The sequence below is a fragment of the Ambystoma mexicanum genome, chromosome 3p (assembly GCF_040938575.1).
Source record: "Ambystoma mexicanum isolate Mex_15411 chromosome 3p, UKY_AmexF1_1, whole genome shotgun sequence".
NCBI lineage: Eukaryota > Metazoa > Chordata > Amphibia > Caudata > Ambystomatidae > Ambystoma > Ambystoma mexicanum.
Genome location: NC_090925.1, coordinates 1,004,196,413 through 1,004,224,388, shown reverse-complemented (window position 1 = coordinate 1,004,224,388; position 27,976 = coordinate 1,004,196,413). Strand labels below are relative to the sequence as shown.

General features: G+C 43.0%; 1 protein-coding gene across 1 annotated transcript in view; it reads left to right on the top strand.

The window, feature by feature from the left end:
- The window catches only part of DLGAP4 (DLG associated protein 4), a 1,951,934-nt gene that overhangs the window by 448,352 nt on the left and 1,475,606 nt on the right, over nt 1-27,976 (top strand). The window contains exon 2 of the mRNA XM_069652304.1: nt 11,606-11,673. The gene's annotated coding sequence lies outside the window, so the exon portion shown is untranslated. The remainder of the gene's footprint in view (nt 1-11,605; nt 11,674-27,976) is intronic.

The following is a 27,976-nucleotide window of genomic DNA, read 5'->3' as shown; positions in this document are numbered from 1 at the left end:
TCGTTGTGGTATGGCCCCCCGGAAAGGGTGCCGGTAAGTTGCTACCGGCACCCTTATTTCTGGACCGCCATACTTGTAATGAGGCCCAATGACTGAATACTCTTTTGGTCATGCAGGCAAAATGTATGGGGGTTCTTAGAAGGGTAGTAGAAAGTGACCAATGTTACTTCTACTAAAGTGGTGATGCAGGGATGATTGGCAAAACAGTGCTTTATTGTGGGTCAGCATCTACATGTTAGGTATGTACGCTTTGTAGGGTGGTGTCTGTGGTTGATCGGATTGCTTGATGCCAGTAGGCGGCCTGATGTAGCATTTCGGCTTGCATGGGGTTAAGCAGGAGTAAGCTATGTCATATTAGTCAGAGTGCAGTTTGAAGGTCAAGCAGACAGGTGTACACAGGGGACTTGCTATATTTTATGTTTTGCTTCGTAAGATGTGGGTGTTAGTACCGATGTGCACTGTTTTTGGCTAGGGTACAAATTCGAGAAGTTGATAGAGTCTGACCAGGTGTCGGCAAGGAGGATGTTTTACTCATTAAAATGTCTGTATTGCCTCTCCAGCAGAAGGTTTCCTAGCATTTATTTCAACTCAAACATTGCGATCAAATGGTAGGGTCTGGAGCGTGTGACAGTTATCAGCCAAATGCGTTATCCGGTGACAATGTTGCCAGCATAAATGTAGTTAGTGAAAATGTTGTGGTGAAAATACCTCTGCAGTGAAAAAGCTGCCAACCGAAACGCGGTCAAACAATGCAGCTGAAAAGTAGCCAAAAATGTAGTGCTGCTAGGGAATTGCTAAGGGTTTTGTGGGTTTGTGATTGTCTGGTTTAGGGCAAGGATATTGTAGGGGTCAGGGTTAGAGTAAAGATTTTGGTTAGAATTAGGGAAAGATTTAGGGTCCGAGTGGTTGCTGCTGGGTTGGTGATTTTGGGGTTTGGTTAGTCATAAGGGTAGATTGAATGCCTGCGTAAGTGTTAAGATCGGGGTTATGATAGGGCTAGGGCCAATAGAGCAGTGGTATGGGCAAGTGTTATAGAAAGGGATAGGGAAGTTGGGGAGGGCTGGTGATGTTGGCGTAGGATAGGAGTTAGCATAGAGCAATGTAAGCATCAGGGTAAGTGAAAAGAGTTGCAGTTAGAGTAAGGCTGACGTTTGGATTAGAGCACAGGTTTTGGTTAGGGCAACGGCTATGTCATTTGTGGTGAGCTGGCGATGGGGTTGGAGCTAGGTTCACTGTTCATTTTCCATTGAATTTGCATTGAGTAACATGCAAATAAAATGCTTCAGCATGCTGAAGGTTGCAATCTTGTATTAATGTGCATTTGAAAAGAGATTTTTTGGTGACCTTGTTACTGACAACATTTTTACACTTTTCATTGATTGTATTGAATGACTACATTTTTGCCAACGACTTTTTGCTGGCTACGTTTTCACATGACTACATTTTCCTGTGGACGTTTTCACACAGAACCCAAAATGCACGAGCAATCTTTCAGATTCACGTTCATTGGAGCTCTAACGACTCTTTGCAGCAAAGCGGTTACTAAGATGAGGGTAGCACCCACTTGTGGAAGCAAGAGCAGGTCTAGTGAAATACGTACTAAGCAGGTGCTTTTTAGAATTGGCTATAAATCCCAAATTACGTGGATATGAGTACAGAGAGGAGTGAGCTTTGATGGGAGGCGGGACACAGCCTGGGGGTTGTGTTTGGCTTTCACTCGCTCATCGACTGCCCATGGGCATGCTAATCCATATGGCCATTCCCACCCACTACCCATCCAGCTGCTGCCGTAATAAAAGTGCCTGAAGCAAGTGCTGTTTCAACCACTTCATTTTTTAGCAGCATGCCTGTTATTGCATCTGTTCATTGCATTGGATTCCTGTTAAAAACAATCACTGGCAAAGACAATCATATTTGCTCCTTAAAAAGCATTAGATCGGCATTTGCCAGGCCTTGCCATCATATGCCTAGCACTGTCATCATATACCAAGGTGCTTGCCCAATTCTGCAGCTGTTGACAACTCATGGCCAGGTAGCAGCATTATGGCAATGCAAGGTAAACGCCTACCCCATGCCTACATAAAAGGCAAAACTGTTGGCTTTGCCAAAGCTTGTTTTTAGTGTCGCTCGACTGGCCAGGACAACAGCCAAGCTGTGAACTGATCCCTCTCATCACCTTGCTATGCCTGTCTAGGAATTTAGAAGAGCATCAAATTCCTGCGTCCCTGACCAATGCGAAGTGCACCCATCTCCACATTAGTCCTCTTTCTCTTTCAGACGCCTTCCATGGTCATGCTTCTCCTATCACTATCACTCTAAACTCACGCCCCATCTTGGCATTGGTGCACATCTTTCTCCTGCATCTTTCCATCACCCATCTCTCCTTACTGCACCCCTTGATCATTGCTGGGGAGGCCACTTTCTCCTTCTCACTGGGATCCTTTACATCTAACCCCTCTCTCTTCCATGTATGCCCCTGCTTTTCTCTACGTATCTTTACCCTTACTCCAGGCCCACTCGTTCCCCCTTCCACCGTCCTGAGCTTTCCTAACTCTCTCCTTCATACACCCTGGCCCCACTCCTTCCCGCCACCCTGTCACCCCTGCTCATCTTTTTCTGTCTCCTTGCCCATATCCTTTCTTGGCCTTGCTCTGTACCATGTCCCCCGTAACTCTGTCTTGCCCACTTTGCTGCTTCTTTCTTCCCCCCCCCTGTTGTTCTCCCTTGCCCCATGCACTTGTTTCTTTGTTTTTTCTCCCCTTCTTGCACCTTTACATCCTCTTTTATCTCTGCTTTTGCTGTCATGTCTTTGGTTTCTTGTCCCTCCTCTCTTTCTTTCCCTGCCTTGCCTTTGTGTATCACCCACTGTTCTACTGTCTTCTATTCCCCCATTTGATTTTCTTTCCAATGTGCTTCTCCCTCAACTCCCTAATTTCTTTACCCTTCTTTTTGTGTATCTGTGTTCTTTCTCTCTTCCCCTAATAGCTTTCTCTCCATTCTCTCCCTCGATCATGCCGGATATTGTGTTCCTTCCATCCCTCCATGCCAGCTCTGCCCTCAGCAGTCCTCTTTCCTCATCCTCCAGCTTCAGTCCCCTTTTCTCCTCTCTTATTGCACGGATCTCCGTTCCTGGCAGCACCACAAGGCCGATCTTGCCAGAGCGAATACACATTCATTAAATTAGCAACATTCTGCGCATATCTAGCGCCGTCATCTGTGGGCTGCTCGGTCTTGGACTGTGGTCAGGCTGTTGCTGGAGAGTGGAAAAGCCTGCTAAATGCAGCAGCAAGCCATGTGCTTTCTTCCTCAAGCTAAATATTGAACTGGGCCCATTCCTGGAAACCTTTTGATTATTGCTTGCCCTTGTTTGACTCATTCAATTATTCTTTGTTGGCCTCCGTCTATAAGCAGGTTTCTTGTGCTGTGAGCAGCGATGCAGAGGGCGCCTGGGCTGTGAGCTTCGCAGGTGCAGGAGCGATTTTGGTGGGGCTGTAACTATAAACACGTGTACAAACACGGGTGCCAATCAGTCTTCCTGACCTGTGTAAGCATGCCACGATGCACAAGTCAATGTCACGAGGTTGCGGAAATGACAGAGATAGGCTCTACAAATCCCACGTAACATAACACGTTCAGCTCCTAAAGCGAAGCGCCAAAGGATCTGAAGGGGAAGGGAACTCTCACTGACTCAATCTGCTGGAAGACCTGCGAGTTCTGATTAGGAATTGGTGGGACCCCAATAAAAGAGAAGGCTGCTTGCCTGTACAAGGGAATGTGGGTGATCAATGCTGGTAATTAAAATAATATGCATTGAGGAACTTATCCTACAGCTGTGAGATGCAATCCAACTGGGGACAAGGAATAGGGCTGATATGATATGTTATGTCATTATAGTGCGCTTGTACACAAGTGTTTCTAGGCGTGACAAGACAAGGAAGGAAAGAAAGAGGGAGGACAAGACAAGCGATCTTACTAGGTCTTGTGTCATTCAGATCGTGCAAGTGCACCAATGCAAAAAGCAGGGGGAAGGGAGAGGGGGAAATGCCAGGGAGAGGGAAGGGGGAAGTGCAATCAATACAGAATGATCTAAGTAAGTGCAGCCAGGGCAGCGCAGCTCCGGGTAAGTGCAAGGAGGCAGGCGACTGTAGGAGTTACAGTTACATCCTTAAGTGCATGGTAGGTCTGGGGGTACTGCAGGGGGTACTAATCATAACGATGCCGGGTACCCTGTGGTAGTCTGAGGGCAACCAAGCAACCAGTCGGCTCAGCAGACAGCTAGGTCACCAGGGGAGGGAGAGAGAGAAAGCAGAGGCGAAAGGGAAGGTCTTGAGCTGCCACCGGAATCTCAGGTGGTCCGGCTCAAGTTTGAGAGGGGCAGGAAGGCCATTTCAGAGGGTGGTTCCTGCAGAGGAGAGAGAGATCTACCCCCCACTCTCTGCCTGGGTAAGCGTCTGATCCACAGAGTTGGAAGTTGCTGAGCGAAGGGCTTTAGATTGAAGGTATTTTGGAAGAGAGAGTTGGATGTAGTGCGGGCCCTGGCTCCAGAAAGCCTTGCAGATGATGCAGAGGGTCTTGAACTTGATCCCTGCAGCCACCGGGAGCCAGTAGAGAGATTTCAGGGCTGGAGAGAATGGTCCCTGGGCTTGAGGACAAGCACAAGACTTGTAGTCCTGCTCTGGATTAGTTGCAGAGGGCGGACAGTAGAGTAAGGCAGATTGAGAAAGAGGCTGTTGCAGTAGTCCAGCCTAGAGAGAACAAGGGCTCTGGAGACAGTGAGGTTCTGGGAAAAAGTGAGAAAAGGAAGAATACCTAAGAGGAATTGCAGCTGTTAGTGGGCCTTCTTGGCAATGTGTGTGATATGAGGAGAGAAGGAGAGAGTGGAGTGTGGAGTCGAAGATGATGCCAAGGTTTTTTGGCTCACACGAAGGCGAAGGAAGAGGGCCCAAGGATGGTGGCCAGAGTGAGAGAGGGAAAGTGGAAGCAGAGGTCTCAATGAGAAGGATCTCTGTGTTACTGGCATTAATGGCTGATGGGAGCAAGCGACCGAGCGTCTGCCTGGGTCAAAGAAACTCTGGGGCCTTTGCTTTCCTTTCCACCATGTTAATACTGCCACTTAGCTCCAGGACTGCCATGCTTGCAAATGAAGTGTGCACGTGCACCTCTGCACGGGCTGCCATACTATTCATATACAGCATCTGTACTACCCTGCAGATGCTTGAAGAAGGAGGGATTGCATCCATTCCCCATGTCCAGCACTGTATTGATCAAATATAATACATCTATATTACATATTATAATGAATGCATGGAATGTACCTACATTTGTAACCTTTGATTCTTTTCACAATGACATATCTGTGATCTAATGTCTCTAGCATGACAATCCACCTCAACATCAGCGGCAAGAAACAGACTGTTTTTAATCTGAATATTCTGTTTTTATTTACATAACTGAATCCATAAATGAATGGTGACCCTAATTTTTAATGCTGCAGAAATCAGCCGCAATGTTCCTCAGGAATACAAACAACTTGTCTGAAGAGAGAGAAAAAAAAGGCTTGCTGTTGTCTTGCTAATGTTTTCATTCACAATACACGTAATAAACATCCATGCATGTAAAAGTAAATGTGAGTAACTATTTTAGACAAGGATAACATTCTCTCCAATATAACCATAAACATTGTCATTGCTTGTTGGTTTCATAGAGAAAAAAAGTATTTGTAGAATACATTTTACAACACAAATCACTTTGTTTTCTCTGAAACCATGGACAAGTGTTGGCATGAAAGAGAAATATTGACTTCCCTTTTCTAGAGCTGATTCATCTCTGGATACCATTGGTTTCTACCATGGACTTGGATACAAGAATATTTTGTAGGATTGACTTGGTTACACGTATCGTGGTTAGAAGATTTTATTTTGAGAGTAAAATATCTAGGTGCATTAAAGGGTTGCACAAGCATGAGATTATACAAATGAAACACAAATGGAATCTGCAAGTTGATTTTAATTGGCATTATTAAGAGTCCACTTAAGGCAGAATCGTTCTTATTTATGGGCAATGGAATTTATATAAATAATTGTTGATTATTAAAATGTATATTATTTTCAAGGGAATGAAGCAGAAAAACGGACCTCCTTCCTATTCCACGCTGAGGGGTAGAAATCTCTGTTCAGGAGTTTTCTTTTATGTAGACTAAGGTTTTCACAGGTCAAGAAATCTATACATCCCCAAACATCTGTGAGTCGCTTTGTAGACCATGCTCACAAAACCAGACAGAATTTGCTGCTGTGGAAACTAAGGGAATGCATTATTAATTAGTTACTATCAGAGAAAAATGTGCCCTGTGCAATTTTGGATTCTAGGACACTCTATTTTAAATATGCTTCCACAAAGTGTTCTTTATAGGCCCAGGTGTCCCTTTAGTGATGTAGCTTGCAAACAGAGTTCCCCCAAAATACTTTAAATAGCTAGCTGGGTTTTAATCAACTGTTGGAACATTTATCTAAATACTCTGGAATTATTGCACTCACTTCTTGTTTGTCTTTCAAAGGCCCAGGATAGGTAGGGACATCCACATCTCAAGGCAAATCCACCAGGTAAGCTTTTCCTTTCAGCCTGTCCCCAGGCTCCCAAATCCCCATCAGGTGATCTAGTTTTGTTTTGGGAGATGCTTATGCGTGCACCTTTCTCCAAAAAGGCTTTTTATGGAGGTTTACGTCAGCTAATAAACTCCTCTCTGGTCGAACAGGCTCCCTTTCTTTGTTGTTTTCACCCCAAAAAACTCCTCTCTTCATATCTGCTTATCTTTAAATACCCAACAAACTACACCCATGCAGCAGCATCTGAAGCACTCATTTTGTATTGGACAGAGTCTATAATAGGTTCCTTTCACTTACATCCAATAGAATCCTCCTCTTTGCATCTATTGGCCCACTATATTTTATCATGTCAGAATGGTGCATATTTAGCTGTGAATTAGCCTTCTCCTCAGAAATTATGATCACATTTGGCTCAACATTGTGTGGCTTTTTGGTTTCTGGCATGGACCTGTGCCATTATTAAGACCTATACATTCAGAATCCCTAGGACATTCTGAATCCAGAGGCATCTTTCATGTTTAGCAGATGTATTCAAATATATCATATATCCCCCTTCTATGCATGTGGCACTGCTGAATTCAAACCTAGTCTTAATTTTTAAATAAGACAAATGGTTAAAAAATTAGATGTGATAATGAATTTCAGTATGTGTCACTTAAAATGCATTTTGCTGCAAATTCCAAGTTTTGTCGGTGTTTTCATACTCAGAGAATGTATCAGCTGATACAGATATCCTGTGAAACAAAGGAATCATTTTGGTAGGCGTATTAATGGACAGCTAGACAGCTTACAAGTTTTAGGGTTTGTGTAGACATCAATTCCTCTGAAGTTTAACCAGAGTTCATTCTAAGCAGATCATGTCAATGTTAGATGTAAAAAGATCAAACAAATTATGTTTGTTATTTTGACTGGTAATACACATTTAATAAATGTAGGCTGAACAACACAGTTACTTGTTTACTTTTGTTTGTGCTCAGAGGGCAGTGAAACATAATGTGAGACTTCCTGACAGTGAATATATGGAGTGAGGAAGAAGCATAGCCTGTGTAAGCAGGACCTGAGAATATGATATTTGCATGATCAATCTGGAAGATTCAAAATTAATCTTAACCTCTGGCATCTCTCGTGGCAACCCCACAGATCATCTTTCTTTGCATGCCAAGCCTTTACAGAAAGGGGCAATACCATATGCAAATCGGCCTTGGTTCCACCCCAAAAGGGGCAGTTCAGCCCAAACTGCTTGATCACGTCCCTTATGCACGAGACCGCAAGCAACCCCAAACATGTTTCGGCCTCATAGGGCATCATCAGTGAGGTGTAGATTGGGTCTCTAGGCCCAACAGGCACAGGACCCATGTCTAGGCATCCCTGTGCCACTAGGAGTCACTGCAACAAAACAAAAGAGGTGATGGCTGGAAGGTTTAGAATTCATCTTACCCTCTGGCATTACTATAGTTAGCCCTGCAGACCCTTGTTCTTCACTTGCCAAGCCATTACAGAAAGAGGACAGACCATGAGCAAATCATTCTTGCTGCCACCGCAATAGGGGCAGTCCAGGCCGAACTGCTTGGTTACATCTGTTCTGCACGAGGCCACACACATCCCCAGGCATGTTTCTGCCTTATTGGGTGCCATCAGATAGGTGCAGCTTTGATTTCTAGGTCCAGAAGCAAGGGACCCACATCTGGGCCTACCCGTTCCACTCGTGGGAGAAGGGGTCTGACACACAAAACAGCTTTAGATGAATAGTGTCTGATTCTGGTTCACCTCCTCCTTTGCTATTTGAGATGGGTTTTAAATAGTCTAATGGGAGTACAGTCCCTTGGCTGACATGAGTATATGGTTATGTATGTTACTGCACTGTACGCTTACAGCCTTATTATCTTGCAGTGTTGCTATCTGGATCTCACCTTCATAATGATGAGGGACAGTGCCTGATCAGTTACAGCGATCACTTGATCATACCCAAAAAAGGTGACATCCTGCTGTTTTACGCATATTTTCATTCGCAGTGCTCTATGAGCAGTGGAGGGGTTCTCACTCGCTTGCCTGCAGCAGTTGTTCTGTGGTGCATTGTACCTAAAGTTGTTTACCAGCACAGGTCCATGCCAGAACGTTATTCTGACTCAGAAAAGCACTGCAGGACACCGTTCCCCCTCCATTTCCAGCCCTTCGTATGCCATTTTAAAACATGAAGTCACAGCAATTGCTCTTGCATTATTAAACACATATCCTCCAGGAGAGAAACACTTTTAGCACCCTCCAACCTACCAACCTGGCCGACAGCCGAGACAAGCATGGACATCCACTGCAGCAGCTGCTCTTGCCCTTCAAATATGGTGCCTCCTGTTGGGACAAAACTAGGACTGAAGTAAGGGGAAGGGCTAAAGTGCTTGTTCATTTCCTAGATTACAGCTAAAAGGGTCCTAGACAAGATTAGGCCATCTCTGAGTTGATGGTCCAGTCTCTTTAAAGACCAATCACCGCACAAACCCTTCTGAAGGATTTCTCTAGGAATAAGGTGGCCAGATTCTGCCATCAAATTCTTCTACATCAGTCTTGTGACAAGCCTTCATCGTCCATCTTACTTCTGTTCCTCCTCCCTCTCCTGTCTGCCTGGCCATCTGTGTATCCTCTTTTTAAATACAGTGGTTTATTGCATTGCTTTCAGAGCCTACATGAAAGTAGACTTTTCACAGAATACCATAAAGCATGCAAGAACTGAAGCTGCCATAATGGGACTTTGAGAATACCACCTATGCAAATACATTTTTAGGGCATTTTTTTGCATGTTGTTATCCATTAGGACAATTCGGCATTACGTATCAGAAAGACATATTCACCAATCTCCACTGTAGTCATCACCAACTAAATCTCTGGTAAGACTTACTTCATGTTCTGCATTGCTGATGCCGGAAAGGAACGAAAGGAACTATTCTAGGCCACATGAAGGCAAGTGAGAAACAGCTGACTTCTGATATCATCTGATCTAAATAGTGGAAGTTCGAATCTGATTGGAAGATTCCAACAATTTTCACTGGAAACTCGAAATGATCCGTGAGATTCAAACCCCGATTGAAGCGGCTCAAATTGATAAGACTACAAGTTGGCATGCCTCGACTCGAACCTTTTGTCATTTTTTTTGTTGTCCCTCATTTTTTACAACTTTATTCTGCTTTCAATTTGGTTTCATTTGATTTCTTACAACCTTAGTCTGATTCATTAAAGGGTATATCAGCTTGAATATGGGTTTGGAACCGTTCAAACTTATTGAAATCATTTTTATATGTATTTAAAATAATGCATTTAAAGGCGGGCCAACTTCTGGCCTCATTTCTTCCTTTCAACTTGACCTCATTTAATTCGACTTTTTTTCATTTGTATCTCTCACCCATCCCATCCTACTTCAATAGGAGTGGTCCACATATTGCCACTCCGTGTGCTCCTTCACTCCATCCTCCTCGGATACTTCCTCCCTCATCCATTCGTTCCTATATCTTTCAACCATTTCTCTTCCCACATCAGCTCACTTCTTTATTTTTCTCTTTATTTTGATCGTTCTCATTCTCTCTTTCACTTGCTCTCCCTCACATTCTGTCTCTCCGTCTCTTTCCACCTCTTTCCTGCTCCTTTTCTTTGTCTCACTGTTCTCATGTCCCTTTCTTTCTAGCACCCTCTCTCTCTCTCTCTCTTTCTCCCTTTCCCTCTCGCTCTGTCTCTCTCCCTCTCTATTTCTTTTTCCACTCATCCCTGCCCCTAGGAAGTCGTTTCTCCAGTAAAGTTAATCCTCTGCCTGCCAAACGGATCAGCGCCTGGCCGGGCTGGTTTCAGCCCCCTGCAGTTTGGACTCATTAATCCATTTTCTAATACCGGGAGTTATAAAGTCTGCATTAGCTGTGCCCCGATTAATGAAGCTGGGAACAGGCAAAGAGTGCTCTGAGAAGGAGGGGTTTTGATTTGTCAGGCGCAGCTCACAAGAAATGTCCTCTTACTTTGATGTTTTTTTGGGATCACAGAACTATTCACCTTTCAAAATCACGCAGATTTAGGAAAAAGTGCAGTTCCTACTGGTGTCAAAGGTCATCGAATGTTGGTGGACTGAGATCGTCTGCAGCAGGCTTGTGTGATAGTGCGTTTGGTGTAAACGTTCCACGTCCAGTAGTATGAAGGGGCTCCGAGCGGGCCTTGGTAATAGGGAAATCATTATCTGCTCACGAATGAACGGGGATAGCTCTGGGGAAGTGCGGCAACGCCACGCAACACAGGTTCAAATCCCGATCCTGCGCTTAGAAACCTATCTCTGGTATTAAGCAATTATAACAGTTATGTATCCTATGAATGCAACACACTGTCAATATAAACTCCCGATTTTAACAAAGTACTCTTTATGTAGAAGTTATACAACACCAGTGAAAATCACGTTTGTACCCATGACACATTTGAACAGACAATGAAATAGAGCCACAGGGAAATTAAATGAGTTGGCAAGAATCACACAGTTTGTTCAAGCGGTTAAACATGGATTAGCGAACAGGTCACTTGGTTTCGATAATTTGGCATTCGTTCATTCAAGGTTGCTCATTTTGATGCCCTCCAAATGTTTCGGACTACAACTCCCATCAGCCCATGCCAGCATATTCACTGGCAGTGCCTTTCACTTCTCCTTTGCTATGGCGCACTAATGCAGTAATGGTGACCACGTGCTAAAGTGATTTGTCTATGTGAACCAAAATCCACCCACGACTGCCGACCCTTAGCATGTTAATCCCCTAGCATTGTTCGAGATCACACTGAACTGAGGAGCAATGATCTGGATCCCGGCTCTACAGTGTTGTGCTCTCTTTTCACTGGAAGCTGGTTCTCGGTGCCGCTCCAGGACTCCAACCTATATGAAAAGACATGTATAGTTTCCCTTCGCCCACAGAGTTGGTGGCACTTTTACTGTGAGTTATATCCCATGCATTTCCAAACCCTCACACTACATTTTGGAATTTATTCCGCAGGTGGAGATTGGATCGGATTGCGGCGCAGAGTGGATGACGTGGTCTTCCTGCCTGACGTTCGCCATATGGTGAGTGGACACAGAAAATATCTTCTCTTTGGGGTTCTTGATCATGATTCAGTGAAATGAAAATGGTTATCATCTGCTGAAGTTCTCCGGTGCGCGGTGTACAGGAGCTGGAAGTCGGCCTCACCTGAAATTTACGGTGTGAACACAGAGTCGCACCTTGATGATGTCAAAATATAAGCCTCGGGCTGGAGTTTGCAGTGGCTTTGTTGGAACTTCATAGTCTTTCTCCATACTAATGAGCCACTTTGCATGCACGCATGCGCAGTTGGATTGGCAGCTTGCCTAGTCCCATTCGGCCGTTCAGTCGAACCAGTAACAGTAGTATCGGTGGGTGATCGGCTTAAGTGACAGAGTGAAACTAGCCGCTGCTAGTATTTCCTCTTGTGTTATCTTCTCTCCCATCCACTGAGAGCCCTCTCTCTACCCCTCAGCCAATCATCCACTGCCAAGAGGAAAAGCCAGTGTGCACCATTTCACAGTAATTGCCATTATTACTGACATTATCCTGCTCATCTCATTATCCGACACAATCATTCCCATTTCCAGCATCTCCCTTGAAGAACTCTGCACCACCTTGTGCTTTCTACAGCCCTGCTATCTGGTGGTTTATTAGGACAAAAAGCAACATGTCTGTGAATTAGGTAAACTTGCGAGAGAGAGGTGGTATTGACCTTTTACATACTTCTCAGTTTGAGGTACTACAATTGGAATATGTGACAGCAAAGAAGTACTTGGAACATCATATCCTGGCTCATGCCCGCCTGCGATGGCGTTTTTGATAATTCATGCAGCTTTATTGATAAAAAATGACCTGCAGGTGTTCTCTGTTCTCTAGAAGGTTATGACCTCATTTGAGTTGTTTTTGTTACCCCTTTCTGAAAGGCCGATTGGCTCGGCGATTTGGTAGAGCCGGGAGCAGCTCTGCGCCTTCGCATCAGTTCAGATGTGGCCCAGGTCCAGGGGGACTGAGTGATCATTCAACATGTAATTAGTGGGGGGGGGTCTGTGGAGGCTGAGAGGCGATCAATGCAGAGAAGCTCCTCCAGGGCTAATTGCATATATGCCATCTCGCAGCTGAGCTAATCACCAGCATGGACATGCCCTCTGGCCTGCCCATCATAGCACCAATAGACAAGCTTTTGGAAATCAAGGAGGTTGCCCTAAAAACTCAATCAATGGTACTAGTTATTGCTGCAAGCCCAAGTAAAAGCATGTACAGGCATGCGCAGGGCCAGGCATACAGAATTTACAGAGGGGCACAGCGTGTATCTTCCAAGAGTGTTGCAGCGGGTGGTCTATTCCAGAGTATTTCACCCTATTACTACTAGCGTAGCACTACCTCCCAGAAGCCAAAAGACCCACCTCTTCATCCCACCTCTGTGAGCTTCCTGCCCGGAGAACTAGTGTAACTATCTGCATGTACTTTACCCTGCGTACTTCATTGGTCAGTGCTGCTTCGCGCCAACGTACTCATGCATCAGTTTCTTCTTATTTAAGCAAACCTGTAGCAGGATTGTTCCAGCCACTCTCATGTTGTCTTGTACAGCATTTCTGTTAGAAGCGCTCAACTTTCTTCAAAAAGATAAAATAATACCAATCATATCGCCCAATATGTGCACCCCTGTTCCATGCATTTGAAAAGTATCCTCTGCTTGCTGTAGAGCAGCTCATCGGCATCTAGCACCCCTGTCATGTGACCCCCATCCATGCTTAGTGGCGTGTACACCACTGTGGGATCATGATATTGACCCGCTGCTCTCTTAACCCGCAGAATGGAAATGCAACCCCGTCAGAGAAGGAGCCAATTCTGAATTATGAAGATAACTCCACGAAGATCCATGGTCAGCCCAAAGGGGGTTCCAGCCTCCCTGCATAGGCACACAGAAAATCTGTAAGGCCCAATCAGCAGTGCTCTGTGGGCATTTACAGATGTTAATGTCGCTGCGGTGTGCCCAACTACAATAGCTACAGGCCCCAATGTTTACACAATTGTGGCTACGCCGTTGCTCCCAAATTTGAAAGACAACCATCTCTCGCACAAAAACCCGCAGGTACTTCACCACACTGCAACAACACATAAACCGCACCGACAGCACATGAGGACTGACATCGATCCGATACACGCACCTAAGCTCAGCACCCGTTGTATACCGAGTTGATGCTGAACAGAACACCAATCCTCTCACTATCCTACTCCCTCTTCACCTTACTAACCCATCCCACCTTCCCGCTTGGAGATCCGCCAGAGCGCCCGGGGACCAACTCCATTGCTGACGTTGCGCGGTACAAATACCAACATTTAGCATTTAACACCACAATGAATCTCTTAGCAGGCCTCAAGAAAATTCTGGCTAACCGTTGAAGGTCGCTGCTCTGAGAAGAGCCACAGTTCAAGGCCCCCCTGATTTAAATGTATGCTGTATCTCCATCCAAGGCTGTTCATACATGGCTGTTAAAAGCCGAAAGAGTTAGTGGACAGCAATTCACAATGCATTGTTTCATTGGCGTCATGAAAACCATCGGTGCTGAGCTACTCATGAACCAAAGACATAGGGAGATCATACCCTAAGGTATTGGGAATGTAGCACAGCTTCTTCCCACCTGAGAACATCTACCCGCAAGACAACCCAACCCTGAGGGAACAACCCCTCGCCTCTGAAACAGCCACCAGCGGCAACACAGCATGAGAAGTGTGAGGGTTGCAGGCTTTCTCTTCATAGAGTCACCTGTTAAGGACATCTCGCCCAGCATTTCCATTCAGGAAAGTGTCCAGAGGTGCATCACCCCTCATAGTCCCACAGCTGCCTTCTACGCTGCCCCCCCCTCTCAAAGAGGAAACACACCCCATAAATATACCCACATACTGTGCAAGTGGTGCATCTACAGAATGTTCCTAGTCAGGCAGGTGCATTGCCTCTGCATGAGTAATCTGGCCGAATGCCTGATGTAAAATCCTGCAGGAAATCTATGAAGAACTCTCCTTCTTAAGTGAACCAAGTGTCTAGCACAGCCCTCCCCTCCACCGCTTAGGATAAACGGCCCTGTCTAATTGTGTACTGTCTAAACGGGTTTCAGTTTGCGCCCCGATGCCTGCGGGCTGCCGGCGCAGTATAAATAGATAAATGAAAATAAAATAGATAAATGCGCAGCAGGCTAATTTAAAGGTGGGTGAGCATGGATGTGTGAGAAGCAAGGGGCGTGGGGCGAGGGTGTAGGGGAATTCAAGGTGTGAATCCAACCTGGTAACAGGGAGAGTCTGGTGAATGTTAAGGGCACCAAATGAAAGGTATAAGGGCAGAGTTGTGCCCGAGGTTTGGTTGAGACAGGCAATTCCATTTTCACTCCTCTGAAGGCCAGCTGGCACTTTGTTTCTGTAGGGTGGCGTTATCACCCCTGTGCAGAAGCCGGTACATTGGCTTTGTCTTCCCATATGTATTTATATACATACCTTTAAAAATTGAATTCCTACCTGGCCCATATGGCAGATAACAGCATCGCTACTTGCAGGTTTGTAGATAGTTGAAGATCTCTGAAGGAAAGGGATCTAGGTTCTAGGGGTCGGCGTAGCAGAGGATACATGAGGCTGAAGAAGTCCACGATTTATTTTTTTATATTTTTATTTCTATTTGGTTTATAAACAACAACAAAAAGCCTTTACCAGGATCTCTCAGCATATAGCGCTCCTAAAGAATTGTGGTTACAGTTTCTCCAATAAATCCCTGAGACATGTTACAATGTGCAAGTTCGCAAATAATTTGAGTGCAAAGTAGCAAATGTGCAAAATAAGCTATACGGTTCTATGCAAAGGCCAAACTAATAAAACTCCTTAAAAGACAATAGAAAAGACGTTAACATTGCAAGATATGAAACCATATACCCGTTGTTAAGAGTCTGCGATATCTTAAATGAGTCTAACATTCACTGTCATACTTACATAAATGCCAGATATCAAAAGGGCAGAAGAAAGTAACTGTTCATAGGAGTGCACTACAGACTCAAGCTTTCTCTTGGTTTACCATTATTACCTAGAATGTTCTCCTGCTTCCTTTAGGAATGTCTTCTGCACTTGTTTCTGCTAGTAAGCAGTTAAACACCTGTATGTTGCCTCTCTTTGTTGGCCGATCGAGTTTTGTAATCTGGTTCTCGGTTTGGCAGCCCTTTAATTAATGTGTGTTATCCTTTTGGACGACACTCAATGTATTTCATCTGCGGTCCATGATTTCATGTGTGACTTTTCCATTCATACAGCCTTTTCACAGAAGAGTTGAATGGTGCAATGGTACTTTGACATAGCACTGATTTGTGTACGATCAGCCAACCAGGTGGATGGCCAACCAAGATCAAAGCATCACAAATTCATGACTGACTACAGTTGGCTACTAAGGTACTATGGCTGATGGTGACGAAGGCCACATATGCCCAAGACCATTAACATTCCTGGCACTCATGCAGTCCACCTCATGGCAGAAATTGTTCAGGGATGCCCTAAAGCCAGCCCACGCCGGGGCAAGGATATTGCTGGACTCCACATATTTCTGAAAACGAATCACCACTGCGATCTCCAGTAATGTGGTTGTGTACAAGTGTGTCTCTGTGTGTATAAGAAGATACATACAAGAACTACAAATCATGTCAGCACATTTGACATCATTGATAGTCTTCATTAGACCTTTTTCTGAGTCTCCTAAACATCTGCACCTCTTCACGAGAGCGTTAAAGTGAATGCATTGAATGATGGTTCGAAAAGTAGCACATTTCTCATCTGCCAAATACGACACCAGAGATGATATCAGCAGCAGTATCATTCTATTGGCAGTTGAACATCCTGGCTTAGATAAATCAGTTATTGCTTGGAAAATAGTTTGGCTGATCACCACAAGTTACGTATTAGATGCAATCATGATTAAAAAAAATACATCAATTTCCATTTTGTGGAAAACGTATAAAGTATAACAAGTGGTCAAAAGGTGGGGCGACTTTCCAGGTGGGTTTCGTTTCAAGTTAAATCAAATAAATTAGATAATGCGAAGTTTTCACTCAATTCTTCATTATTATTTAGGATCATGATTCATCGATAATGAGTAAATAGTATTGACATGAGGAGCTTCATGAATGATCACATTTAACAAGGAATACTTCTTGCACTAACTGAGAACAGAAAGCTTCCAATCGAAAATGATGGACATATATTTCCGGTATTTCTGGAGAGATATGATTTGGAAAAAGTACCTTTTACAGGACACGGGATGTACAGCAACACTGAGGCAAAGTCTCAGTTATTTTTTTCAGAAAATTATTATTTGTGTAAAAAAAGATACACGGTATTTTCAAAACGCATTTGAATGTACACACCAAATATTTTAGGTGCCCCCTTTGCACCAATCAAATGGTGTTTCTGTGCATTGTAAAGTGCATCTTGTATTGAAAAATAAGATGCACTTAAAAATGTACAGAAAACAAAGCCATTCCATTGTACCTGTTTGGGACAGGTGCAGGGTGAACCACATTGCTTAACAGAGTTAATCCTGACCTTGTCATGCTTTTTTCAAGTGAACCGTTGTCCCACTTATATTTCAATCCTTCAAATATGGATAGAAATGTTTTTTTTTTCTTTTTCGGCATTTGACAGTGACAGGCCCTGCAAAGGCCTGTCACTTTGAAGCGTTCTCCCAGCACTCACGTGAGTACTGGGAGTCAGGCATACATTAGTGTCAGGAACGTATCCAAAGGGGGTTCTGCTATCCACCCCATGCCATTTGCTGGTCACCTTTGAGAATAAGGTGACATCATTTCGAAAAAAAATGAATGCAAATAAAAAAGCGCAACCTCTGCGCATTCTTTATTTGTGTTAGTCTATGTGCATTTGTCTCACTCCGTTTTGTCTTGATGCCCAGTGGTATGGGGAAATATTGACTCCATTTAAAAGAGACTCTATCAGGGAATGTTGCTGTTTGATGTGTCATTTTCTGTTATAACTACAAGTGTCAACAACTTGAACAATTTGAACAAATTGCCAAATAAAGGAATGCATCCTAAGAAGGACTGGGCAAAAGACCCTTCCTATTTGCAAAGGAAAGAGACGGCAGAATGAGTGGGTAGTGAGTCCACCTCCTCTGCCATCCAGTTCTCTGGCAGGGCAATTGGGCCACTCTGTTTGCTTCTCTGCGAGGAAAGAATCCAATTAGAGAAGCAGGAAGCACCATGCACAGATTTCAACCAATCGTGGAGGGAGAGTTTGCCACTTGATTGGCTGGAATACCGAGCAGTCCTGCTAATGAGGTGCCATCTGCCTGCCCCTTCCCACTGCCAACAAAAACATGTGCAGAATTCCTCTATCCAAACAAAGAGATTTTGTGTGACAGAAGAATCTCATTTTGCTTCCTCCCCCATTGTGCTGCTTGGGCCTAGTTACAATGGCACCACAAAGAATTGATGTAATTATTGAACAAATGAAGGGATATCAAATATATTATAGGGAGTCTTATTTTACTGACACCTTTCACCTCTTCTTGATCATTTTGCATGGTAGAAGCTAGGATTGGGTTGTGTAGGGTGGAATTTAGGATTGGGATATGAGTCAAAGAAGAGCAAAGCAAATGTGAAAATTATTTAAAGCTGGCGTGTAATATAAACTGTAAGAACAACAATGACTGTGTCCAGAGTGGTCCCAATATAGCATATTCCCATGTCTTAAAACGAATGTTCTTCTGCATATTCATTTCCATGCTGATAAACATTGCCAGAAAATGTTTCACTCAAATGGATCATGGGATTCTCATTAAACATATATGGATCACTAGTTATACAGAATGCAAATGGGTAATTCAAAATGAGATAGCTATACAAATATCAAAATGTATCACAAAGGTTTTGGTCTCCCATTTACAGTAATAATTAAATGCATATCTACTTGACCGATACAATTTATTGAACAAAATCACACTAAAACAGACAGAAAATGACATAGAAATATGCTAAAATAAATTACAAACCTATGTAAAATAAACAAATCAATTGAACAACAAAGGAGCACCATTTCTTTGCGTCTATCATATAAGATTATCTTGTTTGTTTGGGTGGCACATCTTTCATGTGTGTGCTCCGTAATCTCCATAGTATATTACAAACTTATGTGCCACAGATAATTCAATTACATGGTTACAAAATATCTTGCACGTTCATTAACACCACTTCAATGTGTATTCACACAATCATCTTTATTTGACCTGTTGATTTATTGGCAACACTGACTCCACTTTCTTCCAAAAACTGTCCATAATTACCTACATGTGTCTGACTGTTCTGCTGATGAATACTGCACATTCTTCAGGGGAAATATTCATGTAATGACCTTTGTATTTTATTTGTATTTTTAGAATGTGAATGCCCTTTGTATTCTCATAACCGTGGATCCTGACAAATGGAGTTGTCTAAATATTAGTGCAGGCACTTCTTGTAAATGGGTGCACCTTACCGTCACTGACATATTAATTGCTACCTCAAAAATGGTTTCTTGTTGAATTGTTTGTTAATTAGGAACTGCACCAAGCCATGTCAGGGGTAACAGTTTTTTGTGTTTTTTGAAGTGCAATTTAATGAATAGTGTCCCTATTAAAAAATAGCACATGCTGTCTTTGTTGAGATTTCATTGTGGATGGAATGATTTTGACATCACCTGGAATTGCACCAACATGTTGTGTCACTCTTTCAATTTGCAATTTTAAATTCCAAATGAATGTCTTTGTTTGTAAAAATTGCTATTTTAGATCCCTTTATTATCAACTTTCTTTTGTAACTTTTAATTTGCTTTAACCAACCTGTTACATTTTGTATTCATCCTCCTTGTTTCTCAGCATTTGTGGTGAATGTCTCACAATGCCATTCTCCTCATGGATCCTTTGTTTTGTATTGTGCATTGACGTGAAAGCGTCTCAGCGTATTCACGTGTGATTGTGATGCAGTTAAGGGGTTAAATCTGTTGCTTCACTGAAAGTACATTGCTAATGAAATGAAGGCTAGGAATGTCACTTATTAGCATGCGCTTTATTGAGTTGGTGGTTACGTAGATGCTGCGGTGGGTTTATTCATTAGAGCCATCTTTGGTAAGATCATGTCCAATAACTCTTATACTATTGCAATGCACAGTAATTAGCAACATGAAAAACACTGAATTTATGTACATATATATACATTTTTGGCACTCATAGTCCACACTTCCATGGATAATTCATAGCCAGCTATGCTTTTTTAACATGCATATTAATAATACAATTTTATGTTCTTATTAATGTATCTTCACTTCATGTGACATTACGCCTTTCTATGTTCTCATTCAACCCTTTTATGTGACTTTGTGCTCAAAACTAATTTCAGTCCTTGTTTGATTCATTTGCGGTTAGTCTCACACATAAAGATTCCCAAACCATCAAATTAGCGAAGTCAAATTGCTTCTGTGAAATGAGGTGTGCACTTTTATACCCTGTGCTTTTGGGCTGCCTCTCCACGCACGTGCATGTCAATCTAATCAGTGACTGTGGCATTTAATTGATTATTACACACTGGGACTCCCTAAATGTTCCCATGTTCATGTTAGCGCTTATATCATAACTTTATTGTGAAGTCCAAAAAATACCTATTGCCAGCTAGATCTGCCAGTCATTATTGAACATGGGGGTTATTTCAGAGGTATTTCAATGATGCAGGCACCTGTTACATGCTTACACTTTCCTTCTTTGGCACTTAGTTAACCCTTAAGTAACATGGACAGATTGACACTTTGGATGCTTTAAGTGAACAATACAATCACCAGACCATTTCTATTTCTATTCATGTACATAGCATGGGCCACTTCATAGAAACTATGCCATTGTTTTAATGGGTAAATATCGTGACTTCAGGAAAAGGCTATGATGTGACCCAACATCTTGTAGAGCGTTGCGAACGGGGTAATATTAAAAAATATGCACATTGTCAAATGTGTTCTTGTTCTACCACATATAATAAGTACTTGAGCTTTGGTGGAGCTGCTTCATTGTAATGCTATGGAAACACAAGGATATGTACATCGCCCTCTTATTCGGCTGATCGTGTATGTGGACTAACTTGCATAAGCAGTCCACATGTTTTTCTCATTGCGATTGAATTCCTAGTAACTTCCCAATGTCTCCTATAAACATTCATTGAGTGCGTACGAAGGAAGTTAAGACTAGAGTGGGTGTGGTATAGCTATAAAGTAAGTTTCCAAAAAATAGCTTTATGGCAGGCTTCAAATCAAGCCGTCTCTTATGTTTATTGTGTCACAGCAACAACGATTTTTAATGCAATAGCATTAGGAATGCAAGTTCTGCAATGTGCCAGCCTGTCATCCTGTGGGTCGTAGTTAGCCCCAACTCATCAGCCATCATCAATGGACTTACCAGGGTAAGAGGGAGGCATCATCTTGCTAAACCCAGCAGGGATGCTCTGCTTTAGTTTTTCCCATGCATCCATCATAGTACCTGACCCTGACCAATCATAAGTAACTAGGAAGTGAGATGTGGACCTGTTTAGCCCTGGAAAATGTATAAATTAAGATAGCTTAAACGGGAAGTTCTTATCTAAAAATATTAGCCATAGTCAAACATATTTATTTTCATTTTCTTTAACAAAAGTTGCTATGTAAAATAAGCTGGAAATATGCCTCCAGGGTCTGACTTGGCGGCATCCATTTTGTGTGCAGAAACACTTGTCTGTGTTATTTGGATTCTCTGCTCTTGCGGCAGTAATCAAGCAGGAGCCTCCTACTGAGCTGTAGTGTGTCACTGCCGGAGAGCAGAGAATGAAAACACGTTCGCAGGGCAGACATTCCTATGAATGCCAATCCTAATACAACAAATAAACACTGTTCAGAAACATCTGAAAAGCGTTTGTTTACTGTATTAGGGTGCCATTCATATGAATGTCTGTCCTGTGAACGTGTGAACAAAGCAAACACGTCCTGTTTATTTAACAGGGCGTGTTTGCCTTTATCTTAGAAATTGACTATTATGGTTCAGTGGTTAAGGGCTAGTCCTTTCAACTACTAGACCATCATTGAAATCCCCAGCTGTCTTTTTTATGGTGCATCACATTTTCTTTTAAAAACAATATTTTATGCACCATAAAAAAGACAGACTTTCCCAAAAACTCGAGTCCAGTGGTAGTGGTCCACTGACTGCCCTGTGAACTTGTTATTTGACTGTCTGTTCTCTGGCAACAACAAGCTTAAGCACACAGTAAGGGGCTTCTGCTTGAATACTGTCGGGAAAGCAGAGAATTAAAAGAAACAGATGAAACAGTTTCTGTATGCAAAAAGGATGCCTACAAGTCATTGAAAAGCTGGACTTGGAGGCGCATTTCCAGCTATTTTACATAGGAAGATTTGTTTGAAAAAATGTAAATATATATTTTTGACCATGGTCAATATTTTTAGATAATACTATTTTGAAAAGAACTTCGCCTTTAAGGCTCATTCAGTACTAGTGTCCAGGAGCATTGCACAGGGGCAACACACAACGTGGGTACGATTCACAGTCTCATGCCTAGAGGTTGGAGTACAGACATGAAGCACAATGTAAACAAAAACAATAATGTTAGTATAGCAGCAGCCTCACGGCAGGGTTTCCTTAGTCAGTGGCAAGTTGCAGGTACAATGGAGGGGATGCGAGATTAGGCTCCAGAAGAAGGACCGCAGTATTCTTTGGCCAACGCTGTCTCAGACTCCATGGGTTGTACTTTGAATAGATCATTGTGTAGATTACCTGTGGAGATACGATCGGCCATATCCACAGCCATATTAATTCTAAGGTGGATTCATTTACTAGTGGTAAATGGGGTCTGAATGTCCAAGACCATCCCTTCTTGAGAAATCTGCACCTTCTCATTTGGTGGAATTAGTGATGCTTTTATTGGAGTTTGGAAGGACCTCAGTAAAGGACCAGACAAGCCTGCCATGCATGGCAAGTTGGCGGGTTCCATTGGTCCCCTGACTAAGATATTGGAAATTGTGGTGACAGCCCAGTGACTAACTCTGAGATTTTAACTGGCTGGGCTCAAAGAGATATATGCACTTCTAGGTAACACAGAATTACGCTTTGAGGGAAGGAAGCAAACCGTACTAATTATCCTGTGTTGGGAAACATAGCAGTCAGCACAAACAGATGGATTTTTATTCGGCCACGATTACATAAAACATGCCAGTCATTGTATATCTATCTTTCCTTCTCCAAATAGAACCCAGACGATGATATTTCCCAAAAAAGGGGCCCAGTCTACCTTTTACCCTTAGAGACGGCAACTAGTTACATGAAGGTTTCCTTGTAGGTGTAGGGAAGGTTGATTCAGAGGTAATTACTTTTTGCAACTAAACGTTGGGGTGTGCCAAAAGTTATTTTTAAAGAATTGGCCTCTGATTTCTCACAACTGTGGTGTTCTTCACAAGGCGCAGGGGTTTCTCTGCAAGTTCTGAAGTTGAGTCTTTGCCAAAGACCTTTTCATTTTTTCATGAAGGGGAAATAATTAGTTTCTCAAGAGGTGCAGATCCTATCACTGAAACGAGCAATAGAAAGGGTATCTCCTTATATGCTAGGGTTTTGGATACTCTTCTCATCGTGCAGAAGGATGTTCAGGCCTTAGGGCCAGTGATACATCTCAAGTCTCTCAATCAACATTTAGTGTTCGACCATCTCAAAATGGAACCATTCTGGGCCTTGCGATGTCCTGCGTCCCGGGGATTGAATGGTGAGGTCTGGTCTCAGGTACATCTACCTGATGGTCCCCATTCATCCCTGATTCAGAATGTATCTTAGGTTCAAATGGGGCGCGAGTGGTTATCAATTCACTTTCCTGCCATTCAGCCGTTCCTCAGGCTTATGGTACTTCTCCAAGATGCTTTGTCAAGTGGAGGCAAATGATCAGAGCAGGAGATTTTTTCTTATACTCTAAGTAGGCGACATTCTGGTAATGTCCCAGTCAAGCCAAAAATCCTTCAGTCACTTTAAGCAAAGGATGAATCTTCGGATACATTTGAGGTTTGTAGTAAATCAAGACAAGTCTGAAACATCTCATTCTTCGCCTATGGAGTTTTGGGGAATTTGGATTTGCTTTTGGGAAGGCTCACTTTGCCCACCCGTGGTGAAGATGCGTTCCACAAAAAAGGAGTGGAGCGGAGCGATGAACGCTCCATTGAGTTCCCGCTAGTACTGGCAATGGTTATAGGCCTGATGGACCATATTTGGATCTGCCACAGATATACTGTTAGCCTCCTATGCCAGCCTGCTAGGTTGGAGAGCAAGATGTGCAACAACCTTGGATGGAGGAACCATGATATCTGTGGGAGTCGATGTTGCACATCAACTGTTTAGAACTGCTGTCAGGGTCCTATGCAGTGTTCCATTATTCTGTGAATGGGACATATCTTAGCAGTGCAACATATCTGTTGACTGGGAAGCAGAGGATGAAGACTCCGGCAGACTTGACAGGACATTCTGGGACATTCCTCCCAGGAACATGCAATGCAAGTGCAGTTTTTCTGGCTCTTTGGTCTACCTGGGGTCCATTGGCCATGGTTCTCTTTTCCTGAAGACAAGACCCGGATGCTCTGGAAATAGATACCTTGTTTCCTTTTTTGGATGTAGGCCGACTCTCTGCTTTCCATTCTTTCTTCCTAATTACACAAGTGTTAGTGAAAGGATTCAAATACCGATAATTTGGCTAGCTCCGGTCCTATACCCTCTTGCTGTACAAATGTCAATGGATGCTCCACAGGATTGCTGCCAGACTCAGACACCTCTTGGAAAGTCTAGAGTGTCTTCAGATGAATGCCAGCAAACTTTCAGGCCTGTAAGATCCTTGCAGCACATTTTGGCGGTAGCTGCGGGTCTCCTAAGGGAGTCATGGGCCCCAGGTACTAGGATGGTTTATGCTTCTGCTTGGAAGACTTGGGTTCACTGGTGTGTACCAATGGGCCTAGATCCCCTAAAGGGCCTGTTTTAAAGACGGTTCATTTTGTGGACGTTTTGAATGAGCACTTTCTTACAAATCAATGATTGAGTTTTGGACAGCACCGCACTGTTTATTGGCTGGTAAGACAAAAGGGGAACACACTTAGATTAAGCATCCTTTGTGAGTAATTTGGGCTAAGAATCAACCGAGGTCTCAGAATTTAGTACTGTGGGCCGTGAATCTGCTTTTTACAATGTTTCTGAAGTGTGATCAAAATGAAGAGTTGGCAAAGTAGGTGACTTTTTTTGTCTAATTTCCTTAAGAAGAGTATCAAACGTTAGAGTCTTAGATTTTTTTAAAAGACAATGATACTTTCCTTGTAGTGCGGGGTGTCTGATTGCAGACTACCCATCATGTCCCGAACATCCTAAATGGGGTGGTCTGTTGCCACAGACGTTGCAATGGCTGCTCATGTTTTCATTTCTTTTGCCGCTCCCACCTTGGCTGGATGTGTTTGCTGTCTTATGGCTAAGGTGGGCTAGTATAACACTGTTTTTGGCCTCCTTCAGCCAGGGGTGCCATGGATCTCCTAGACCTTGTGGGCAGGTGATTCTCTGGAGAATGTCCTCAGATCTTGTAGAGTGGTCATTTGAGAATGTACTTAGTACCATTTACTGGAAGCCGGTAAACCATACTTCATCTGCGGTCATTTTAAGCTTTGAAGTTTCATAATATGAAGGCTCGTTTGCCTGCCATGAAATAGCGAATTGGCTATGACATAAAGTCAGCATTTAATTAAGGGACAAAGGCAACAATCATCCCACCACTGGATATGTTGGATACTTTAAAACCCGCACTTGCACTTTCTAAACTGCACTTCCAGCCTGGTAATGAGTGGTGCGAGTCCTTTGTTTTGACTGAGGCACGACTTTGGTGGCTACTAAGATCTATGCCAGTCAAAATACGAGAATGAACAGGGGTAAGGACAGCCTATTAATGGTGGATGATGGAGACAGGGCCCACAAGAACCTGCATGAGGATGGCCTAAAGCATTATAGGGGTTGTAGTCTTCAAGTTATTGCATTAAAAGTCATTATTTGTTCTGCTGTAAGAAAAGGCATCATGATTGAACGAAGCATTATGGGATGTGTAGTCTTCAAGTTATTGCATTTAAATCCGTTATTCTTGCTAATGTGAGAAAATAAAGATAAGAGATGGCATACTCTTTACTTCCGTTCCTTAATAACATACATGATTTACCTTCTGCACTAGAAAATACTCTAATGTGAACCTCTTTTGCCTTCCCCGTTTATTTATTTTATACTCCAGTCTGTTCCTAACTCAGCTGTCAACTTATTTCAATTCCTACACATGTATACATGTTTTTATCGCAAATAATTGATTTGATTTAATTATATCTTGACAAATCCATTGTTTATTTGTGTTCCGTTTGCTCAGATCACATCTCGTTTCGTTGTGTATGGGGGAATGGTACATCACACGCAGCATTCAGATTTAAATACATCTCACCTTTATGCAGAATCATTTATTATTTAAAATGCTATAGTCCCATTTTTTTTTACTGGTTCCCAGTTTAGTATGCAACCTCAATACCAATGACTGAGATCAGTCACAAAGTCTTTCTCCATTTAGTGTAGCACCAGCCATTAGTTAGGATCAAGTTGCCAAATTATTGGTGCAGTAACTTTTCATAATAATACATAAACCTCTAGCTTTTTAAAGTGGTTGCATACCTCAATTAGCAGGAGATGCCTTCTCTGGAATGAAGTTTTGATATTACCTAGGTGACAACATCCTAATTAGTACATACTTGATATAAGAATAGTATATGTACATTTAGACACATGACAGATGTTGGCTCACACTATTGTTTTTTGCCGTACATTCAGTAACTTTGCATTTTGGTTGATTTATTTGTCTCCAAAGTTAATTACAAAAAGGAATAGGAAAAGCAACTCTGTCAGCCAGAGTTGTGATCTATCATTTAAATCTGTCTGAGGCAAATGTGCTGTTACTCTTTGACCTTTAGAAGGATTTTTGGGATGGATCACATTTCAGTAGTGGACTTGCTTTTTACATAAGGGGGTAGATTTTCTGATCCTGTCTTGTTTTCTTTTGACTGCTCCAATGATGTCACTGCACTACAAGAGAAATTAGACCCGCTTTTCAGATACCTTGATTTTGGCAATCGAGCCAGAGAGCAACGTCGAGGTAGGGAGGGAGGGAGGGAAGATAAGAAAGAAGAAAACCAGAAGGGTGACATGGATTAAGAAATCCCATCCTCCCTATGGCAGGCCAAAAGCATTTAAATTGGGGGTAATGATTAAGCTGTTCCCACAAATCCATAGGAATTGGAGCGAGACGTTTGTGGTTTCAGAAGATCGCCAGAAAACAATTGGGGGAGGGTGGGAGGATATTGAGGAAACAGTACTCTAGAAATGCAAACACAAGAATAACAACAGCAGTTTAAGCTAATACATCCGGCATCACAGTACTCGTCTAACACCAGGGGCATAAGCAGGAACCGGATTCCTTATAGGTGATGAGAAGTGAATTCCGGAAGAAGAGAGGAAGGGAATTACCAGAGCACCCGAAGGTCCAAAGCATCAGGCAAAGTCGTTTTTGTGCACATACTTTGACAGCCGAAGTCTCGGATGTCCGAAGCTGGAAGAGGATGCGTCTGTCGATTTGCATCCAGAAATGTCACAGGGACAAAAATGACGTCTAAGTTATTATGGGTAGACAAACACTTCACAAATAATTGAGCGCATTTATATAGCGTTACTCTACACGAGGAGGTGTACTCGCTGCTCTGCGGCCTTTAGACCGCTCCGCCTGATGACTTCATGTATACTGTTATCGTTCAATCAGAGGGGGGGGCTCAGGGGAAGTATATAACCCGACTACTTCATTTAGCGGCACTGGTGGGAAAATGGTTAACTCTTTCACCGCTGGGCCTTTATGTTCGAAACGCTGGCACACATTTATGATTTGCGAGCTGCAATGCCAATGGCAATCAACCTGTGCGTGCAGCAAAAATGGGGGGCGGAGTGCCGAAGGCAAACCAGAAAAAAGTGTACAGGATACTATGAAAAAAAAAAAGAGTTCATGTATTTGCCATAGAGGAAATACAGATCCTTGTGTATTGTATTGTATTGTATTGTATTGTATTTTACCTACCTTACGGCTAATTCCTGTGCAGTTGGGGAGGCAGGCCTGAGATGGGGAGAGGAGAAAGCAGGGGAATGTCATCCGGGAGGGAATTCATTGAATGCTACTGGAAAGGATGCAATAGCGCCAGTGCTGCCACCTCATGGACATA